This window comes from Arachis hypogaea, chromosome 13 (genome assembly GCF_003086295.3).
Source record: "Arachis hypogaea cultivar Tifrunner chromosome 13, arahy.Tifrunner.gnm2.J5K5, whole genome shotgun sequence".
Lineage (NCBI taxonomy): Eukaryota > Viridiplantae > Streptophyta > Magnoliopsida > Fabales > Fabaceae > Arachis > Arachis hypogaea.
In genome coordinates, this window is record NC_092048.1 from 91,906,090 (window position 1) to 91,926,008 (window position 19,919).

The 19,919-nt window shown below is 34.5% G+C and overlaps 1 long non-coding RNA gene across 1 annotated transcript; it reads left to right on the forward strand.

The window, feature by feature from the left end:
* The first annotated feature begins 8,126 nt into the window (after positions 1-8,126).
* Positions 8,127-8,573, forward strand: LOC140178171 (uncharacterized). Its single transcript, XR_011870420.1, has 3 exons — positions 8,127-8,198; positions 8,287-8,382; positions 8,511-8,573. It is a non-coding gene; the product is annotated as an uncharacterized lncRNA (long non-coding RNA).
* The last annotated feature ends 11,346 nt before the right edge of the window (positions 8,574-19,919 follow it).

The window sequence follows — 19,919 nt, forward strand, 5'->3', positions numbered from 1 at the left end:
TCGATCTTCATTTTGGTTTTCGAAAGATAAAGTTAATCGAAATTATCCCAAGAGATACACATTGGTCATGTTAGTCTTTCCATCAGTTGGATAATGACGTGTCACATTAAGTACCACGTGGCATATGATGACGTGGGAGGCTAATACCACGTGTCATAAGATGATTGGTTGACGTGTCAGCTTAATGACAGTTAACATACATAAATTTTGATTTTGAGCATATAACTTTGTTTAGGTTAACAAATACATACATTTCAATTTTGAGTATATATATATATATATATATATATATATATATATATATATATATATATATATATATAGCAAAATGTAATAATGTAAGAAAAATATTTTAGAATAGAAAAAAATAAGAGAGATTTTGACAAGATTTAAAAGAGAGAGATAATTTTATTGAAAAATTTTTTAGGAAGAAAAGATATAATTACTAATTTTTTTATTGTCAATTACATTTCTATTAAAATTAGTAGTATCAAAAAATATTTTAAATTTAATATTATCAAAAAAAAATAAAAAAAATTATATAAGGACTAATTTGATTAATTTTTAAAATTTCAGGGATGAAAATGACTTACGTCTGAACTTTTAAGGACTATTTTGATTATAAATAACTTTTTTACATGTCAAGTGCCACGTGGCATACCACGTGTCACTGAGCTGACACGTCAACCAATCATCTTGTGACATGTGGCATTAGCCCCCACGTTATCATATGCCATGTGGCACTTAACGTGACACGTCATCATCCAACTGACGAAAGGACTAACATGACCAATCGTATATCTTTCGAGGACGATTTCGATTAACTTTATCTTTCGAGAACCAAAATGAAGATTGGGGTTTGGCTATTTACTCATATAACTTTTTAGGATTCTATATATATAAATATACACCCCCTTTTGTATTCAAGTTTTGATATATTTCTCCTATAATATTTGTGATCAAATTATAAAGTTTAAATATAATTAAAAATCTAGATAATAAAATATGTAATTAACTTTAGTCACAATTAGTTAATAGGTACCGTCTTATTGACCTCAGTTAATTTTGTTAAAAAATTACAAAAATTCCCATATTTTTCATAGTAATAGTACTCCTATTCAATAATTGTAACTTGGAAGGAACTCTCATAAAAAAATAAAATAAAAAACATTGTCCTAGACAAAGAATAGACTTATTAGTTGTCAGTAGGGTGTTCATGTCCCAAATTGAAACCAGTTGATTTGATATAGACTCAAAAGTCAGTTGGATCTTTTATAAAATTTGAAGTTGATGCAATAACAATTTGAAATACGGAATATTATTATTAAGGTTGTGTTTTTAATACTAATAAAAAGATCCAGGACCTACTAACATTCTAGAACACAATATTATCTCTGGAGACGTGACTAGAACGTTACTTCCTATGAACAGATTCTATTCCATGACTGCTTGTTTGAAAAAAAAAATATGGTAGAAATGGTAAATGGTCAAGGGAAACCACCGAATCGGGGAAAATAAGAAAGCAACTAAATAAGGAGGATGTTTTTTTTTTTTAATTACAAGCGAGTTTAAAGTCTAAAAAAAAAGAGAAAAAAACTACGAATCACAAGCTAACGAGTTAAAGAAATCGTTTTGCCATCAATAAAATGTATTAGAGGCTCTTTGAGAATCAGAAAATAGAGTAGAAATCAAAGAATGAGAAAGAGAGAGTGAGAGAGAAAGTGTGGGAGAGATTAATGATTTCATTATGAAGATCAGTAAAAATAATCACATCTGACATTTATTACACTGCAGCTTAGTATTTACACTAGCTTAACGTTTTGGAAACATTTCAAGTGTACTGGAAGTATCAGTGCTCCAATTATTTTAACCGTTGATCTAAATTATAAAAAATATATATAATATATATTAATTAAAATCAACGGTTAAAACAACTGGTGCATCAGTACTCTTCGGTGTACTTAAAATGTTTCCTAAGGTTTTAGTCATAACAATCACATGCTCTACTCTTGTAACTATTTCTCAATAGAATTACCCGCTCAATTAAATCATTAGCTGTTATTAACTGTCATGAACTAACACCTCTTTTAGCTTTTACTTTTTTTCTTTACTGTTATGCCTAACATCTCCCCTCCTCCCTCAAACTGAGGGATGGTTGCTCAACCAACCTTAAATTGGGCTGAAAATGAAGGAAGGCATTTTGGGACACCGACTTTGTAAGTAAATCGACAATCTGATCATATGATGGTATATAAATTACATGTGCTTGCTGCTGGACTACTCGGTTGTGTACAAAGTGCAGGTCAATCTCAAAATATTTCGATTGGTTATGCAGAATTGGATTTCTACTCATGAAGACAGTGCTTTGATTATCACAATTAAAATGTAGGAGAAGGGCCTAGAGGTAGATGCATCTCATACAAGAGCTTTTGTATCCAAATAATATCAGTCATGACATCAACTAAGGCATGGAACTCTGCCTCTATGCTAGACTTGGACACTGAGACTTGTTTGCGGCTGGACTAGCAAATGAGATTGGAACCCAGAAAGACACAGAACTCAATGGTGGACTTCCTAACAACTGGATCAGCTACCCAGTCGGAGTAACAAAACCATCAGGCTTTCGTTTCACCCGAAACACCCACCTACAACCAATGGGTTCAATGCCTGAGGATGCATCCATCAATTTTCACGTTTTACATTTCAATAGGGTCGCATACTCTTCGTCCATCGCTGCCTTTCAATGGGAAGAGTGTAGAGCTTGAGCTACTAATGTTGGTTCAGTTTGTGTAAGATCTAGGTTCAAGTGAGGAAGCTGCAAGTTGTACATCTTTGGTTTGAAAATACCAACTCTTCCTTTTGTGATCATAAGGTGTACTTTGCCTACATTGGGGACTAATGCAACAGCAATTTCCTCAGGCAGTTCTTCAGTTAACCCTGCACTTCTCAAGAGAAACACAGAAGTAGAAGTAAAGTCACAAGAATTAACAACTAAATTGACATGTATCAATACAAATAGCATTAGTAACAAAGTCGGGCTGAGGTGTGAGAGGTGGTTGTGGAGGAAAAGGTTGGGAGGGTGAGGCTGGTGTAGGTTGAATGACTTGGTGTAAGGGTGTTGTGACTGAAGGGTCTGTACCAGACACTTGGTTAACTGCATTGTTAGACTGTTGTGGTGAGTGAGGAGTAAGATTTGCTAGTTATGTTGATGTGGTATGGGTAATTTCTATAAGAATTGAGGTTGGTTTTGATAGATGTAGAACTGAATCTTTGAGGGTTGGTTGTTTGTTAAAGAAGATGCTTTGATAAGGGAATTCTTCTTCATTAAACAAAACATGCCTGGAGATGTAAAGCTTCTTAAATGGTGAGAGACTTTGTAGCCCTTGTGTTATGAGGAGTACCCAAGAAATAGACACTTGTGAGTGTTATAATGTCTAAGTTGCGGGTAATAGGAGCAGCAAAAAATTCTTAGAAATTTATAATCTGGTGCTTTGTTGTGTAACAATTCAAAAGGAGACTTCTGGTTAGTGATAGGCGAGGGAAGCATATTGATGAGGTGTGTAGTAGTGAGGCATGCCTCATCCCAAAACTTTAGAGGCATGGATGCTTGAGATAGATGTGTAAGGGCAGTCTCTATTATGTGTCTATGTTTTCTTTTGGCACGTCTATTCTGTTGATGTGTGTAGGGGCAACTAAGTCAGTAAGCAATACCATTCTCTATGAAGAACTGTGTCAAGGTGCAAAGTGTATTCTTTTCCATTATTAGTTTGAATAGTCTTTATTTTGTGGCCAATTTTATTTTCCATGAGAAGCTTAAACTGTTTGAAAGCTTGAAGTGATTGTGCTTTGTTGTGCAGAAGGTATATGCACATGTACCTAGTCTTAGCATCTATGAAAATAATGTAAAATCTGGATCCAGAAATGCTGGTAATAGGGGCTGGACCCCAGAGATCGGAATAAACCAGTTCCAATGGAGTATTATAAGCTGTTGTGGAGTCAAAAAAAGGAAAATTGTGATGTTTACACTCACAACATGCATTACACAAAGTATCATTTGAGCTTTTATTCAATTCATTAGTGTCAACATTACATTGTTTTAACACTCTTTCAATCACAGCAACAGCTGGATGACCTAATCTTTGGTGCCATACATTTAATTGAAAGACTGACTTATTGGAGCTAGCACCATTGGCTGCTGCCCCTGAACCTTCTAAATTTAAGGGAATACAATCAGAGATAGTGACATTACAGACTCTATCTAAGGTTGTGGTTTGGTTTGATGGACAATGAGGTGTATGTGTGTTACTTAATAGTTTATTTTGGTTGTGCCTTACCATTCTGCCAGGTTGTGCTGCCCTTGCAAGCACTCCAATATTATCAAACTTGTAGAGACCACCTCTAAGGGATTTTCTTAGCAACACTTTCCTGGTCTCCTGAGATTTCACAAAGCAGTCAAATCGGTAAAATTTAAAGAACACTTGGTTATCCAATGCAAACTGGCCACACTTATAAGGTTCTTGGTGATGGTTGGGACATGTAAGAGGTTAAGCAGTTTAAATTACTGAGGGCTTGATTCATGGAATAGGACAATTTTGCTAATGCTATTTATATTCATACCTTGGCCATTAGCTGTAAAGACTTGCTCCATTCCTTCATACTCTGAGCTTGCAACCAAGTTATTCTCCTCAAAGGTCAAGTGATGGAAAGTGCTAGTATCCAAATACCATGCTTTGTCTGTGAGTGAGGTTGGAGGTGGTGCTGCTGCCAGTAATGCTTAAGCTTGTGAAGTTGGTTGTGGCCTATGAAATAAAGAGGAAGGAGGAGGTGGCATGGTAATGGTATTTTCATGAGGTTTTTGAAAATCTTGATTAAACTTGTGGTAGCACTCACACACATGGTGTGCAAATTAGGATTTCGCACAGCTTAACCGGCAAGTACACCAGGTCATCCAAGTAATACCTTAGGTGAGTGAGGGTCGATCCCAAGATGATTGTCGGACTGAGCAAACAATGGTCGTTAGGTTGGACTTAGTCAAGTGAATTAGAAAAAGGGTTGGTGAGTCAATTCGCATAAAAACAGTAAATAAGCAAGTAAAGAGAATAATAAAGGGTTTGGTGTGAAAACAGAATGAGAAAACAGTTAAGCCTTTGAAGATGTTTATCTTTCCGAATTAAAAGTTCTTACCAACTATTTTAACAATGCATGATTTATTTCATGGTAAATTGTAAGTGTCTAAACCCTAATCTCTTAGTGATTTAGCCTCCTCTAACCTTCATTAACCGCCACTCTCGTGGTCACTTAATTCTGATTAGAGGGTTAAGTTCAAAAACTAGTTTATGGCCACAAAAATCCTAATTACCCAAAGCTAACAGGATTATATGTCACATATCCCAATTAGTTCATGTAATTAGCAATTTAGGAGAAATTTGTTTTCAAGCTGTAGTTCAAGTGAGATAACTCTCTCGAGAATCACAAGAACTCATGTAGAATAAGGGTCATACCTTCGTTCCACCCAAATTCATAAGATTAAGAACGAAAACAATCATTAGAATTGAATCAAAACATTAATTAAAATAGAAGAATAATAGTTTTAATCTATAGAAATAAACAGAGCTCCTAACCTTGTCCAAGAGGTTTAGTTGCTCATACTTACAGAGAAAACAGGGTTCTGAAAAGTGCGAAAGGAAGAAGATCCGAATCACAAGTGATCTTTTCCCTAATATACTAACCTAATTTGATACGGAAATAAAATAGAATAATAAATCCTAAGACTAAAAGATATTGCTTGTAAATAAAAATTACAAAAGAAAAATAAAATAAAACTAATAAATGTTAAATCCACTTGGAAGCCCAAAGAGGGGATGAATCCAGCCTGCTGCTGGCGTTAAATGCCAAGTTGGGCGTTTAACGCCCCAACGGGAGCATACGCTTCTGGTTCTAGGTCCCCTGCTGGCGCTAAATGCCAGGTGGCCGTTTAGCGCCCAAGGAGGGTGCTGCCAACATTTTTCTTTTTAGCTCCAAACTCTGCCAATTGCTCCAAATTTCACCTAAAATCATAAAAAATACCAAAACAACTCAAAGTAGCATCTAAAAGGGATTTTTTGCACTAAAATCAAGTAAAACTAAATAAAATCTAACTAAAAACAATTGGAAAATGCTAAGAAAAAAGGGTATAAGATGCCACGCATTACAATACCAAACTTAAACTGTTACTTGTCCTCAAGCAACCAAAATAATATAGGACCAAGAAGAGAAAATGTCTGCGACTTGAGTTGTCATTTAAGCTTAGGTCTAGTTATTGAATAGGGCTTATGACACTCTAATTCTAAATAGTTTCAGCATCTCACTTCACTATCCTTTGAAGCTTAGAAATATCAATATCTTTTGGAGCTAGACTTCGGTTAGGAATTTTCTCCTTAATAAGAGAATCACTTCGTTGCAAGTATAGTTCCAAACTAACAATCGACCAGCATAAGAGTTTAATTTTGGTTATCACAAGTTCAACCTAATAAAAATTAACCGAGAGTATTGCTCCCGGGTTATTCTCCCTAGGAATTGCAATCGAATACTTAATTATTAGTTATGAGATTCACGAGGGTGGGTTGATAAAAAGGCAAGAATTTAAATGACAATAAAATAAAGAAAACAACTAAAAATGACAAATGCTAAAGAGGCATTCATGGCAGGACTTGAGAATCAAAGTCTTCTATCTTAGCCATTAGTTATAATGCAATAATTACCAAGAGCTAAGCCTATTACGTTATCTTCACATCGGAAGAAGATCAATTAGGTCTAGTTAACCCCAATCCAGAAGTAGTGTCAATAGAAACAATATTAACTAACAACTCTAGATCACTAATCCAAGTTGGGTATTAATGACTCACACTACAAGAAAAAAGGCCTGTCGGCATCCTTTTTTTTTGCCACGCTTTTAAAGCGTGCCCAAAAGTGGTCTATGGAACGCTTTTGCGAGGGTGGCCACTGATTTGTGATTTGGCCACGCTTTCTTTTGTCACGTTTAAAAAGCGTGGCCATAGAAGGAAATCGGCACCCTTTTATTGGGTGGCCACTTATTTGAAATTTGGCCATGCTTTCTTATTGCCACGCTTGAAAAGCGTACCCATAGAGAGAAATCGGCATGCTTTTACAAGAGTGGCAACTGATTTGATATTTGGCCACGTTTTTTTTTGCCACACTTAAAAAGCGTGGCTACAAAAAAAAACCGGCACGCTTAAAAAAACCGACACACTTAAAAAACGTGGCTATCCTAGGTATAATCTGGCACCATACAAAAACGTGCCAATAGAGTCCCTTCCCTAAAATTTAGTTCCCACTTAATTTTTTCCACACTTAACTTTTCTTTTTCCAAGTTTTCAAATTTTAACCCTAAAATTAATAGTAACAATACACTAGTTTCCGAAATCCCTTTAGCCCTAAAATTACTTTCAAACCCTAAGCATACTGCAGCACCGTCACTTCATCTTCACTCTCGAACCCAGCAGCTTCTTTCGTCGTTCATCGTTCAGCTTCATCGCACCCAGCAGCCTTCATCACTACCCTTCATCTCACCCAGCCTTCATCGCCTTCGTTGCACCAGTCATCTTCGTCGAGCAGTCGTTGTCTTGAGCTTGCCGTCGCCACCACCGTGGTCTTCCTCGAGCTTGCCGTCGCCATCATCTTCGTCGAGCAGTGGTTGTCTTCCTCGACGCTGCTTTGAATGGCTTTTCCTTGAAAATTTCAGAAAACCCTAACCTCCATCACGCCGCCATCTATCTCACCGTCGCCTCCCTTAGCGCTGAAGATCGCAACCAGGTTCGTCCTTGAATGCCATTCCTCTTGCTGTTTTGCTTGTCGTCCCTCTCGCCGTTCTGCTCGGAAAGCTGCTCGCCTCTGTCTCGTGGTTCTGCTCGCCGCTGTCTCGCGGTTCTGCTCGGCAGGTCTCGCGGTTCTGCTCGGCAGGTCTCGCGGTTCTGCTCGCTGTGCTGCTCGAAGGTTAGTGCTCAGTTGTGCTCCATCTTCATTTTTTTAAAATGCTCCATTTAGAATCAATCAAGAAAATAGCTCTTGCTGTGCTGCTGTTTTAATTTGTAATCAAGAAAATAGCTCTTTGACCCATGAATTTGTACCTTTTGCAGATTATACTTTGCTCATCCATGAAACATTTCCGTGGATCTAAGAAAGATACAATCCTTGGAGAGGTGCTCTTTACAGCTTTTGAATTTGCAAAAATGATTCCTCTTTTTTTAAAAATATATATTGATTCTTATGGTTCTAATAATCTTGCAGCTATATAAATCTTACTCTGAGTTATGCAAATCATCACTGATTCCCCCAGCAGGAATCTTGGAATTCTCAAACATGTGCAGAGTGCTTAATGACCAGGTATCTGAAACAAAGCAGTACAGAAGTTGATTATGGATTTCTAGATGTAGCTTTCTGCCATTGATTATGAATATTCCGATGAAGCAAAGTGGCAATAAGTAAAATGATGAAACATATTATTACTGCAGGGCCTCATTAAACTAGTTGATTATGGATTTCTAGATGTAGCTTTCTGCCGTTGAGTATGAATAGAAGAAGCAAAGTGGCAATAAGTAATATAGGACAGCTTTATAATTAAACAAGTTAGCAGTTTCCTCCATTTTTTTTCTTTCTTTCTTTCTTGATAATAATATAATTATCACTCACTTTATCTTATCTTTTCAGGCATTTATCTGTGGAGAGGAACAGAGTTTCTTGTGTTAAGTTGTTTCCAGAAGCAAGAAACAATCTTCTTCCAGTTTCATCTTTCGTCATTCGCCTGCTTAGCTCTGCCAAAGATCGCAAGGCCTTGGCTCAATCAGGTTTTCTTAATTCTATTTTGAAATACAACAAGATATAGCTTAGCCTTTGTTCTTGCTTTAACATTTCAATGGTTTCTTATTTTGATGCAGAGGTAAGAGACAAATTGCTGAGCAGTAGAGAAGGATTTGTGTGGGGAATTGAGGTTCCACTTCCAGGGAGATTCATTTTTCATGTTGAGTTCCTCAATTTGAAAACTTCATCTTCAAATGTATGTTACTCTTAGAATCCCTTCTACTATTATACTGTTCCTCCTTATTGTTTTATCAAATTTGTAATTAAATTCCAATAATTTAGGGTGGTAATTCAATTTGAAGATAAATGTTCTGTTCAAAACAGTAGGGACCAGATTAAAAGCTTTTAAATTATAAGCATTTAATTATAAATTTAAATTGATTGATAAGGGATTAACTAGAATTGAACTTGAGAGTTGTTGAGGGATTAAAATTTAAATGCCAAATCCTTTTCTTGAAAATCTGATTTTCTAAAATGATGCAGTAATTTTATAACTGAATAAATAATTCTACAGTCAACGAAATTGTAATGAGTTAAATGCTGGGTAAACTAGAGTAAGTCTAGTTGCTAGAATTTAATTTTAAAAGGATTCTATAATTTGTGAAATTAGTTGTAAATTTTTTAAGTTGGACTACTAAATCTGTTTTTCTGCATCACTTTAAAAGAGGGCAGAAACTTTGAAGGGTTATAACAAATTTCACACTGATCGGAATCGCATGGGATAAAGTTTGGGGTGAACATAGAAATGTTTAGACTAGGCTGGAAAGTTGGAAGGCGATTCGTTAAGTATATGATTTATGGTGGATTTTTGAAATTTGGTGGTCGAAAATCTGTTTGCTGCAGAAAAATCCAAGTGAGGCAACAACTCAAATTTATCATCAAAGAATTTCTTTCTGTAAGAATCACTCATATTTGTTATGGGAATAGGTAGTGGAGGCACTGTCTCTGGTGTTGGACAATATCTCAAATAAAAAAATCCTAATGTTAAGCTGATGTTCTCTGTTCACAGTTCTCACTACAAACTGAACATTGTTCTGTTTGTTAGATAAGCTCATTAAATTCTGGAAATGTTTTCCGCTGCATAGATATATGGAGTGGAGCCAGCTGAAAGCAATATCCTAAATGGTGGTAAACCTGGTAAAGATCATGCTCTTTTTTCATTAATATTCTTTTTCTTAGTGACGATTTCCTACCTATTTTTTTCGTGGTGATTGCTTACATGAAGATGTTTTCATGTGACGATGATAGCTAAGATTTTCACAGATACTATATTAAGCAGTTTAGGCAAACATATCAAACCATTTGTGTGAGTAGTCATCTTTCCTCATAAGGACTTGAGTTCAATGTCAATACTCAATACTTAATTGTGATTTCTAGCATTGTTGTAGTGATGAACTAATGTAAATGTAAAAAGTAATCAAAATTAGGATCTAAAAAGATTATGATATTTACTGAATTAGGTTGGGAAATCTTTATCTATTGTTTCTTTTTTCAAATATATGGAATTACAAACTTTGATATTGTTCTTCTATATAGATCCACATCATATTACCGGCAATGGGGTTGGATTCAAACCAGACATATTGGACATGGATGTAATGGAGAAAGTTCTTGAGGTAAATGGAAAACACTACTTTAATTTGCTCACCTAACTTGAAAATATTATGCTTCTCCTAACTGTCATTTCAAACATGTGTGGTAGGTTAGCAGTGAAGATGCAGTCAACATGGCCAGGGTGCTGGCCTTGAAGGAAGGACTCATGGTAACTTTTTCAAATGATCATTGTTGCATACATCATGTTTAGAATCAATGACAAGTTTCAAACTTTATTCATTCAACCATTTTGTTCAGTCTAAGACATGCATCTTTTCTTTAAATAACTGTAACTGATTTTCCAACTTTTTTTTATTGTTCCTAATTATTATTTGTAGGTTGGTATTTCATCCGGAGCTAATACAGTTGCAGCTCTAAGATTGGCTAGTATTCCTGAGAACAAAGGCAAACTTATTGTGGTAATGAAATTTTCCTTTAAAACTATAGTAACATTAAGAGAGTTTGATTAATGTGCCATCACAAGAGACATTAATATAGTGGTTAAAAATGCTTAGCACCACGATTTTAGGTAGCGAACTTGTATGTATTGGTTGCTGACTATGAAGCGAGAGTTGCTCATGGGAATATATGAGAAGGATTTTACTATGTTTGGTTTTGAAAAAATCCCAAAAAAAGAGTTATAAAATTTCCTAGTGGATCTTGAGCTCAGATATTTGGTCAAAATTTGCAACTGCTTCACTTAAGTTTTTTTTTTTTCCAATTTGAGCTAGATAGTTTGATTTTCTTTTGTTGCCCTTCTTTGTTTTTTGTTATTTTATTGTGCAATTTCTGATTTATAACTTGGTTATTATATTTTATTTGCTCTTTCTACAGTCGTTTGAGAAAAATTAAAAGTGAGTTTTGTTTGTAGTGAAAGAATTTTTTTTCTTTTATCAAAGTGTTTGGAAAATATAAGGAATTATCATTAACTTTATCATCCTCACTTGATAAGAATCCACTTGTTTTCTTGTATGTTAATTAAGTATGAATTTGGTGACTATTTGATTAAGGAATACGCATGTTTGCCAGTATTTGGAGGTAACAAACTTTTTCTTACTAATTAATAACAGAGTAACGCTAAGAAACCAATTTTTTTCGGCTAATATTAAATAATTTTTTTAATTATTTTATTTATCTTAAATTTTAGATTATAAATCCTAAATTTTAAATTATACACAAATTCTATAATTAACTAATATTTACTAATTAAAAGTTTATTCTCTATACTTTCTCATTTCTATTTTAAAAACAATAATCAAATTTTAAATTATACACAAATTCTATACTTTCTCAAATTTTGCTTTAAAGATTTTATGATTCCATGTTCCAAATTTTGTTTACCAATTATGTCAAATGCCTTATATGCAGGATGGGAACCGGAACAGGACCTTGGCGTTTTCTGAGAGGCAATTACTAATAACTTGTCTAGGTAACATAGGAAATAAATTCCAAGCTGTGTTATTCAGCTCAGGTTTTGTATCATCGTATGTTCATCCTTTAGGATTGAGTGTCTCCTTTTTTTTCTATTTTTAGAACATGAATCCTTCTCATTTTTCAATTCTCTTAAGATGATAATCTTATCTTGTAGTGCCCTGTTTACATATTTTTGTTAATGTTTTTTTTTTTGGAGTGTATTAGAGTGCATGTAAAAAAGCATATGCTAATTTTTTTAATTTTTTTAAAACGTGGCAATAGTTTTTCTTTTAAATTGATAATGATACAACCACGCGTTTAAAACGTGGCAATAGTTTTTCTTTTAAAATGATAATGTTACAGCCACGCTTTTAAAGTGTGGCAATAGGTTCATTTCTAGGTACGTTTAAAAAAGCCTAGCCTTATTGTTCCTTATTGGCACGCTTTTGAAATGTACCAAAACCAACCTGCTGGGCATGCTTTAAAAGCGTGGCGATATGTACACTTTTTGGTACGCTTTTTAAGCGTATCCATAGGTTAAAAAGCGTGGCAAGAAATGAAAGCGTGCCAACAAGAAAAGCGTGCTGATAGATCTACAAAAGCATGGCGATAGAGAAACGGGCACGCTGGCAGATGTGACCCTTTCAAAAGTGTGTCAATAGCTCAAAAAGCGTGGCGAAAAACTATCGGTACTTTTTTTGCACTTTTCGGCACGCTTTTAAAGTGTGGCAGAAGGCTTATTTTCTTGTAGTGTCAAGAGTACCTAATTTCTCTTTCCAAGCCAAGAATGCTAAAAAATCTACTCTAAAACTAAGCCAAGCATTTTATCAAACACTTGGTGTGCATGAAAAGAAAAGCATATTGAATTGCAATAATAATAAAATCTACTACTACCAAATGTAAGAAAGTAACAATAATTCAGTTAAACAATAAGAAACATAAAAAGACATCAATTGTATTAAAGAAAATGAAAATCAGTGAGAGTTCAATAAAAGCTGTTAGAAAAAAACATGAAAGGTGATTTGATTAATTCATTGATTCAAGAAGCCGTTAGAAAAGGGGGCCCTAAAGAATGTTCCATAACACTCTAATGGTGAAAAGGAAGAGAAGCTAGCAGATGCTTGTTCAAAGGAGAGGACACTCTCAAATGACACCAAGGAGAAAGAGAAACCGCAAGGCTAGAATTAAAATCTCTACCAACCACCATCAAATATGCATTCCTTGATGATAAGGAGACCTACCCAATGATTATAAATGCTTAATAAAGAAGAAGAAAAAGAAGAAGGACTGTTACAAGTATTAAGAGAACATAAGACTGCTATTGGATGGACAATTAGCTATCTGAAGGGAATAAATTCCACCATGTGCATGCACAAGATTTTACTTGAAGAGGACTCAAAACCTGTGGTGCAAGCGCAAAGAAAGCTTAATCCAACAATGAAAGAGGTTGTTCACAAAAAGGTAATGAAGTTGTGGGATGCGGGAATCATATACTCCATCTCTGACAGCCTATGGGTAAGTCCGGTACAAGTGGTGCCAAAAAGGGAAGGATCACAATAATCTTTAATAAAAAAATGAATTGATCACTACAAGAACGGTCACCAGCTGGAGAATGTACATTGACTACCGAATTCCCTCTCCCATTCATTAATCAAATATTGGAGAGGTTTGCTGGCCATGCATTCTATTATTTTCTTGATAGGTACTCGGGGTACAACCAAATTGCGGTTGATCCCTTGATCAAGGAAAGACCGCATTCATATGTCCTTATGGAGTTTTTGCCTATCGAAGAATGCCCTTTGTGTTATGCAAGCACCCGCCACTTTTCAAAAGTGCATGCTTTCTATTTTTTCTAATATAGTAGAAAAATTTATAGAAGTGTTTATGGATGATTTTTCTGTATTTGGTGACATATTTAACGCTTGCTTGCACCACTTGTCATTAGTTTTATAAAGGTGCCAAGAAACAAACCTAGTTTTAAACTAGGAAAAGTGCCATTTATGGTCATGAAAGGAATTATTCTTGGGAACCGAATCTCAATTAAGGGCATAGAGATTGATAAAGTTAAGGTAGAAGTGATTGAAAAATTACTACCACAAGTGAGTGTAAAGGCGGTCTAAAGTTTCTTGGGACATACAGGCTTTTATAGAAGATTTATAAAATATTTTTCAAAAATTGAAAAACCATTGAGTAGTTTATTAATTAAAGGAGTTCTATTTGTTTTCAATGGAGAATGCCTACATGCCTTTGAAACTTTGAAAGCTAAGCTTGTGTGTGCACCAATAATTGCCCCACCTAATTGGTCTTTACCATTTGAGTTAATGTGTGATGCTAGTGATTATGTTGTAGGCGCAGTCCTGGGGCAAAAAAAAAAGACAAGTTGTTACATGTAATTTATTATGCAAGTCATGTCTTGAACGATGCGCAAAAAAATTACACAACATCTGAAAAAGAGTTATTAGCCATAGTATTTACTATTGATAAATTTAGATCTTATTTATTTGGTTTAAAAGTAATCATCTACACTGATCAAGCTGCTCCTAAGTATCTTTTGTCTAAACAGAATGCCAAACAAAGATTGATAAGATGAGTATTGTTGCTTCAAGAGTTTGATGTTAACATCCGGGATAGGAAGGGCACAGAGAATCTTGTGGCGGATCACCTATCTGGGATTTATTTTGAAGAAACTCAAGCACCACAAATACCCCTCAAAGAAGAATTCCCAAATGAACAACTCTTAGCCATTAGAGTTATGCCATGGTTTGCTGACATGGCTAACTACAAAGCTGGGAGAATCATTCCTAAGGAATTTAATTGGAATCAAAGAAAAAAAGTAAATTCATGACTCCCACTACTTTATATGGGATGACCTATATCTCTTCAAAAAATATTCTAACAACATCATACGAAGGTGCATTCTCGAAGAAGAGATTCAAGGTGTATTATGGCACTGCCACGGTTTAGACTATGGCGGCCACTTTAGTGGAGAGAGGACAGAGGCTAAAGTGCTTCAAAGTGGCCTCTATTGACCGACTCTTTTTAAGGACACCTAATGCTTTATTGAAAATGTGATAGATGCCAGAGATCTGAACTTTATCCCGGAGACATGAGATGCTACAAAATTACATATTTGAAGTATAATTGTTTGATGTATGGAGAGTTGATTTTATGGGGCCTTTTCCCTCCTCACACTCAAACCTCTATATACTAGTGGCCATTGATTATGTATTTAAGTGGGTGGAAGCCATGCTATCACCCACTAATGATGCGAAGGTTGTGATTGGCTTTTTGAAGAAGACAATCTTCAACAGATTTGGAATTCCAAAAACACCAATTAGTGATGGAGAAATTCATTTCTATAATAAATAACTCAAAGCTCTTCTTTAGAAATATGGGGTGAGACACAAAGTGGCAACTCTATATCATCTGCAAACCAGAGGACAAGTGGAGGTATCCAACAGAGAGATGAAAAAATTATGGAAAAGACGGTCAATGTAACACCTAACTTTCAGCACATCATATATCAAAGATCTACAAGCAATACTAGTCACATAGTTAGTAAGAATAATAAATATCTTACAAAAGAATTCAAATGAAACTCAGATATAACTCCTATCCCTCTGTATAAAATAAAATCTTAACTAACAAAGGCGAGGAAATTTTAGGAAAGTGACTCAACACATAAACTTAACTCAAATAAGACTAATAATTGCCCACAGCTTCAAACTGAGTCTTCGAACATGTGTCACTGAAAGGGTGGAAGATTTTGGGGTGAGAACAAACCACGCGTTCTCAGTAGGGAAAGGAAATGCCGTAAGAGTAATGAAATAAATTTCAAATAATTAACTTTACTCAATAAAACTATATTTTTATTAAACCTTTTGAAAATACTTTTTACTATTACTTTATATAATTAATTACCTTCTTTAAATTCCGAACTTAAGACAAATCTCAATCACAACCTTAGTTCTCAGTCACCTCAACACACAAACTAATAGCACAGGAAACAGATCAACACACAAACAAATAGCAATAAGACAAACAACACAATCACAGAGAGACAAGATAAGCAAACACAATCAAATGCAAATGTGCAAACAATGATGATGTATATCTAGTCCTATCGCGGGTAATGAGCTCATTTGTCGGTTTCGACCCACACCCGACGCAATCCGATTTGCAAGTCAGATAAGGCATTCCAGCGGCATAACCTCTGCAAGTTTCTACTTCTTGCAGGCGCTGATTCTCCAGCTGAAGTATGCTGAACATGACCTCTACAAGTACTTGCAGGCACTGATTCTTCATCTGAAGCATGTGCCACTTTCTCCTGGAAGCCATTCCATACACACGGGCATCCCCACACAATCATTCACACATAAAGTCCACGGCTTAACATTCTCACGTCGGCACCCTAACTAGTTACTTTCCGTCACCCTCTCGTGACCTTTTATTCATTTCATCATCACACATGCCGTGTTCTCTTTCCTCTTTCCTTCTTTCTCTTAACAAACCGAACTCAAATAATAACTTGAAACAAAATCTATTCTAAAAAAACTGAATGTAAAACCTTATACTTTCTTAATAAATCAAGCTAAAAATAAGACTTTCTGTAATAAATCGAAATCAAATAGTTTTCAGTATTAGAACGTTTTCTTTGAAGGTAAGCCACTTTCTATTTTAATAAAATTCAGACCTTTCAAAATCTTATGTTATTGAGTCAAACCAATAATTATTAATAAATCAAATAAATAATTTCTCAAAATAAGTTTATAAATCATATTTTAAAAATGAAATCACTTTTCCTATATTTTTACAAAAATTGGACAACATCTCCCTTTTAAAATTGGACTTCACCACCCTTTACGGGTCCCAACCGAACCATTCTCAACTTTTTTTTCAATCGTTTCCAATAACTCAAACTAATTCCAATATCATAAATCATTTTCAAATCTCAATTCAATACTAACAAATCAAACCAAGATCAATCTCACTAGTTAATCATTCACAACAATGAAACCAGTCATAATCACAGCTATAACCCAAACTCAATTCATCAATTACTCATACAACAGGTTTTCAATAATCAACTCAGCATATTCAAATTAATAAATAACCCCAGATTAATCACCATTCACAGCCACAATTTAACCAATTTCATCACATTCAATTATATTCAAAATCACTAACAATCTCAATTTCATCAATTTTCATCAGTTAATCAAACGAGACATTTATGAATTATTCATTCGTAAATTAAAACAGTTAATTTTAAAATAAATCCCCTACCTCCGTACGAAATCAAAGTCAATGAAATTTCTGGAGAAGCTTTTTGACCGAGCTGCTGAAAAAGAAAACGTCAGAAATCGTCTGTGCCTCCTAAAACTCCAATTGATCAAACTCAAGGGGTAGAAAAACTACGTCACCGTCAATTTCCACCGATCAAAAATAGCGTCACACGGCCTTCTCTCTTTTTCCTTTCTTTTGGTTCTGTTGAGAATAAGAGATGATGATGGTGTTTAAGAAATAAGGGATATGTGTCATTAGTGCTTTGTATATATAAAGGAAACTTGGCATTGGTTTATATATATATATATATATATATATATATATATATATAAAAGTTTCATTTTCTTTTCTTTTGTTCCTTCAGAAGGCTTATAATAATAATAATAATAATAATCAATTTAATTTTTATTTTATTAAATTATTTTTTGATAAATAATTTTAAATTTAATAGAATAAATAATAATTAAATTAAACTTCAATAATTATAAAATTTTATGTAATTATTTTTATTAAAAATAATTTTCTTAAAAACTACATCTTAATATAATATATTAGTTCACAAATAGTTAATTATTTAATTTTTAAAAATCTAGGTGTTACAGTCAACGCTTCTAAAAAGGACTGGTCTAAAAAAATGGAATGTCAAAACTCCAATTGGAATGTCACCTTACCAAATAGTTTACAGCAAGGCATGACATTTACCAGTTGAATTAGAGCATAGAGAGTTTTAGGTAATTAAGTTCTTGAACTTTGATGCCAAGATAATGGGTGAGAAGAGACTTCTTCAACTCAACAAGCTTGATGAATTTGTAAATCAAGCTTATGACAATACTTAGCTATACAAACAAAGAATAAAAATATGGCATGACAAGAAATCATTCTCAAAAGACTTCGAACTGGGGCAGAAGGTCTTGTTATTTAACTCACGGTTGAAGTTATTTTCCGAAAAATTAGAAATAAGGTGGTCTGGACCATTTACAGTATACAAAATGTCTCCTATGGACATATTGAAGTAATAGAGAAAAATATTGGAAAAAAGTTCGTAATGGACAAAGTTTAAAGCCTTATCTTGGAGAAAAAGTGGATCGACGAAAATTAACCCAACTCCTATCTTAGAAAGCACTAATCATCAAGGTAGTGATGTTAAAAGAGCGCTTGTTGGTAGACAACCCAATCCATTAGTATCCTTTATCTATTTCTTAATTTTTGTTTTTCTTTAGTTAATCATAAAATCTATGAAGAAAACAAAGAGAATCAGCTCCCCAGGAGAATTGGCACCGAGCGCCATGCTTTGGCGCCCAACGTCAGCAAGCAAATTTACTCCCAGGGGAGCTGGGAATCTAGCACCCAGGCAAGGGGAACTCCCAGGAAGAGCAGGTGCCCAACACCATCTTATGAAGCCTAGCGCCTTCGTGGCACAAAAGGTTGGCGCCAAGCTCCCAGTGCCCATATGGTGCAAGCCAGCGCCTTCGTGGCATTCTTCCTCACTTACAATCTCCAAGTATCTCCATTCATAGTTTTAGATTCAAAAATTGGTTTTCAAAATTTTGCATGCGTGACTTTCTATGTTTTAACCACCATGCTTAAATTGCCCTTTTTTTTCAATGTTCTGCTCATCATAACCCCTCTACATATACACATACCTTCTCATTTAAACTTAAAGTTTTGACGAATCTCTAAGTTTGGTGTTATTAGAAAAACAAAGGAGCTCCCAGAGGAAGATGAAAAGGAAGGTGACAATAATGATTAATAAACTTAGTAACTTTATTTTGTTTCTGGTGGTTAGTTTTTTTTTTTTCCTTTTTCTTTGTTTTGTTTTTATTTTCTTTGTCGTTATTTTTTTTCTTTTAGTGTTTACAACTTGTACTTGTTCTCTACCTCTCTATTAATGTAGAGAGAGTAGTTTTTAATAGAAAGAGTTTGCATAATAACAAGGGAGTTCAATTAAAATGTGGTGGTCATTAGAAGTATTGTTATATTTTATGGACCCAAAGTATTTGAATGGATCTCGAGGAAAGGGAGATAGAATCTCCATAAACAAAGTTTTAGAGACATATTATAAGAATCCGACGTCCAAAGCAGTTCCAAAAAAAAGTATGGAAAGATAAAAAAATCCAAAGCAATAAGGTTCTGAGCACCAATGACTATAGCCCAGTTATGTGCCTATGATGCTTGTGTTTCAAGGAGAGACTTGGAAAAGTAAATCCGAGGGGTATCTCATTACTCGATAACTTGGGCTAACTGGCTCGAGATTGTCGATTAAAAGCCCACATTAAAGAGTTTTCTTGAAACAAAGCATTTAGAGTCCAAAGAGGCTCTGGGCATTTATGTCTCGATAAAAAAAAATTCCTAGTTATGTGCTTATGGTGTGATTGTATCAAGGAGATGTTTGAGTAATTAGATTTGAGGGATGCTTTATCACCCAATAACTTGGGCCAACTGGCCCGAGATTATTAATTGAAAACTCATTAAGAGTTGCCTTGAGACAAAACACTTAGAGTCAAGGACTTCAAACATCTTTTTCCTATTAAATTTACTAAGTAAACTGCTTCAAGGATCATACAATTCGAAAAGGATTCTCATAATACAATCCGAAATTAAGTTTTTGAAAGATTCTTGATTCCTAAGTATGCAAGATTCAGCAAAATCTGAGAAGTCCATATATAATCATAGAGATTATTGTAAACTCCACTTTTACTTGGACTTTGAATTTATAAACTCTTTAATTCTTTTCATTAAGATAAACTCTATTTACTTTTCTTTTTGCTTAA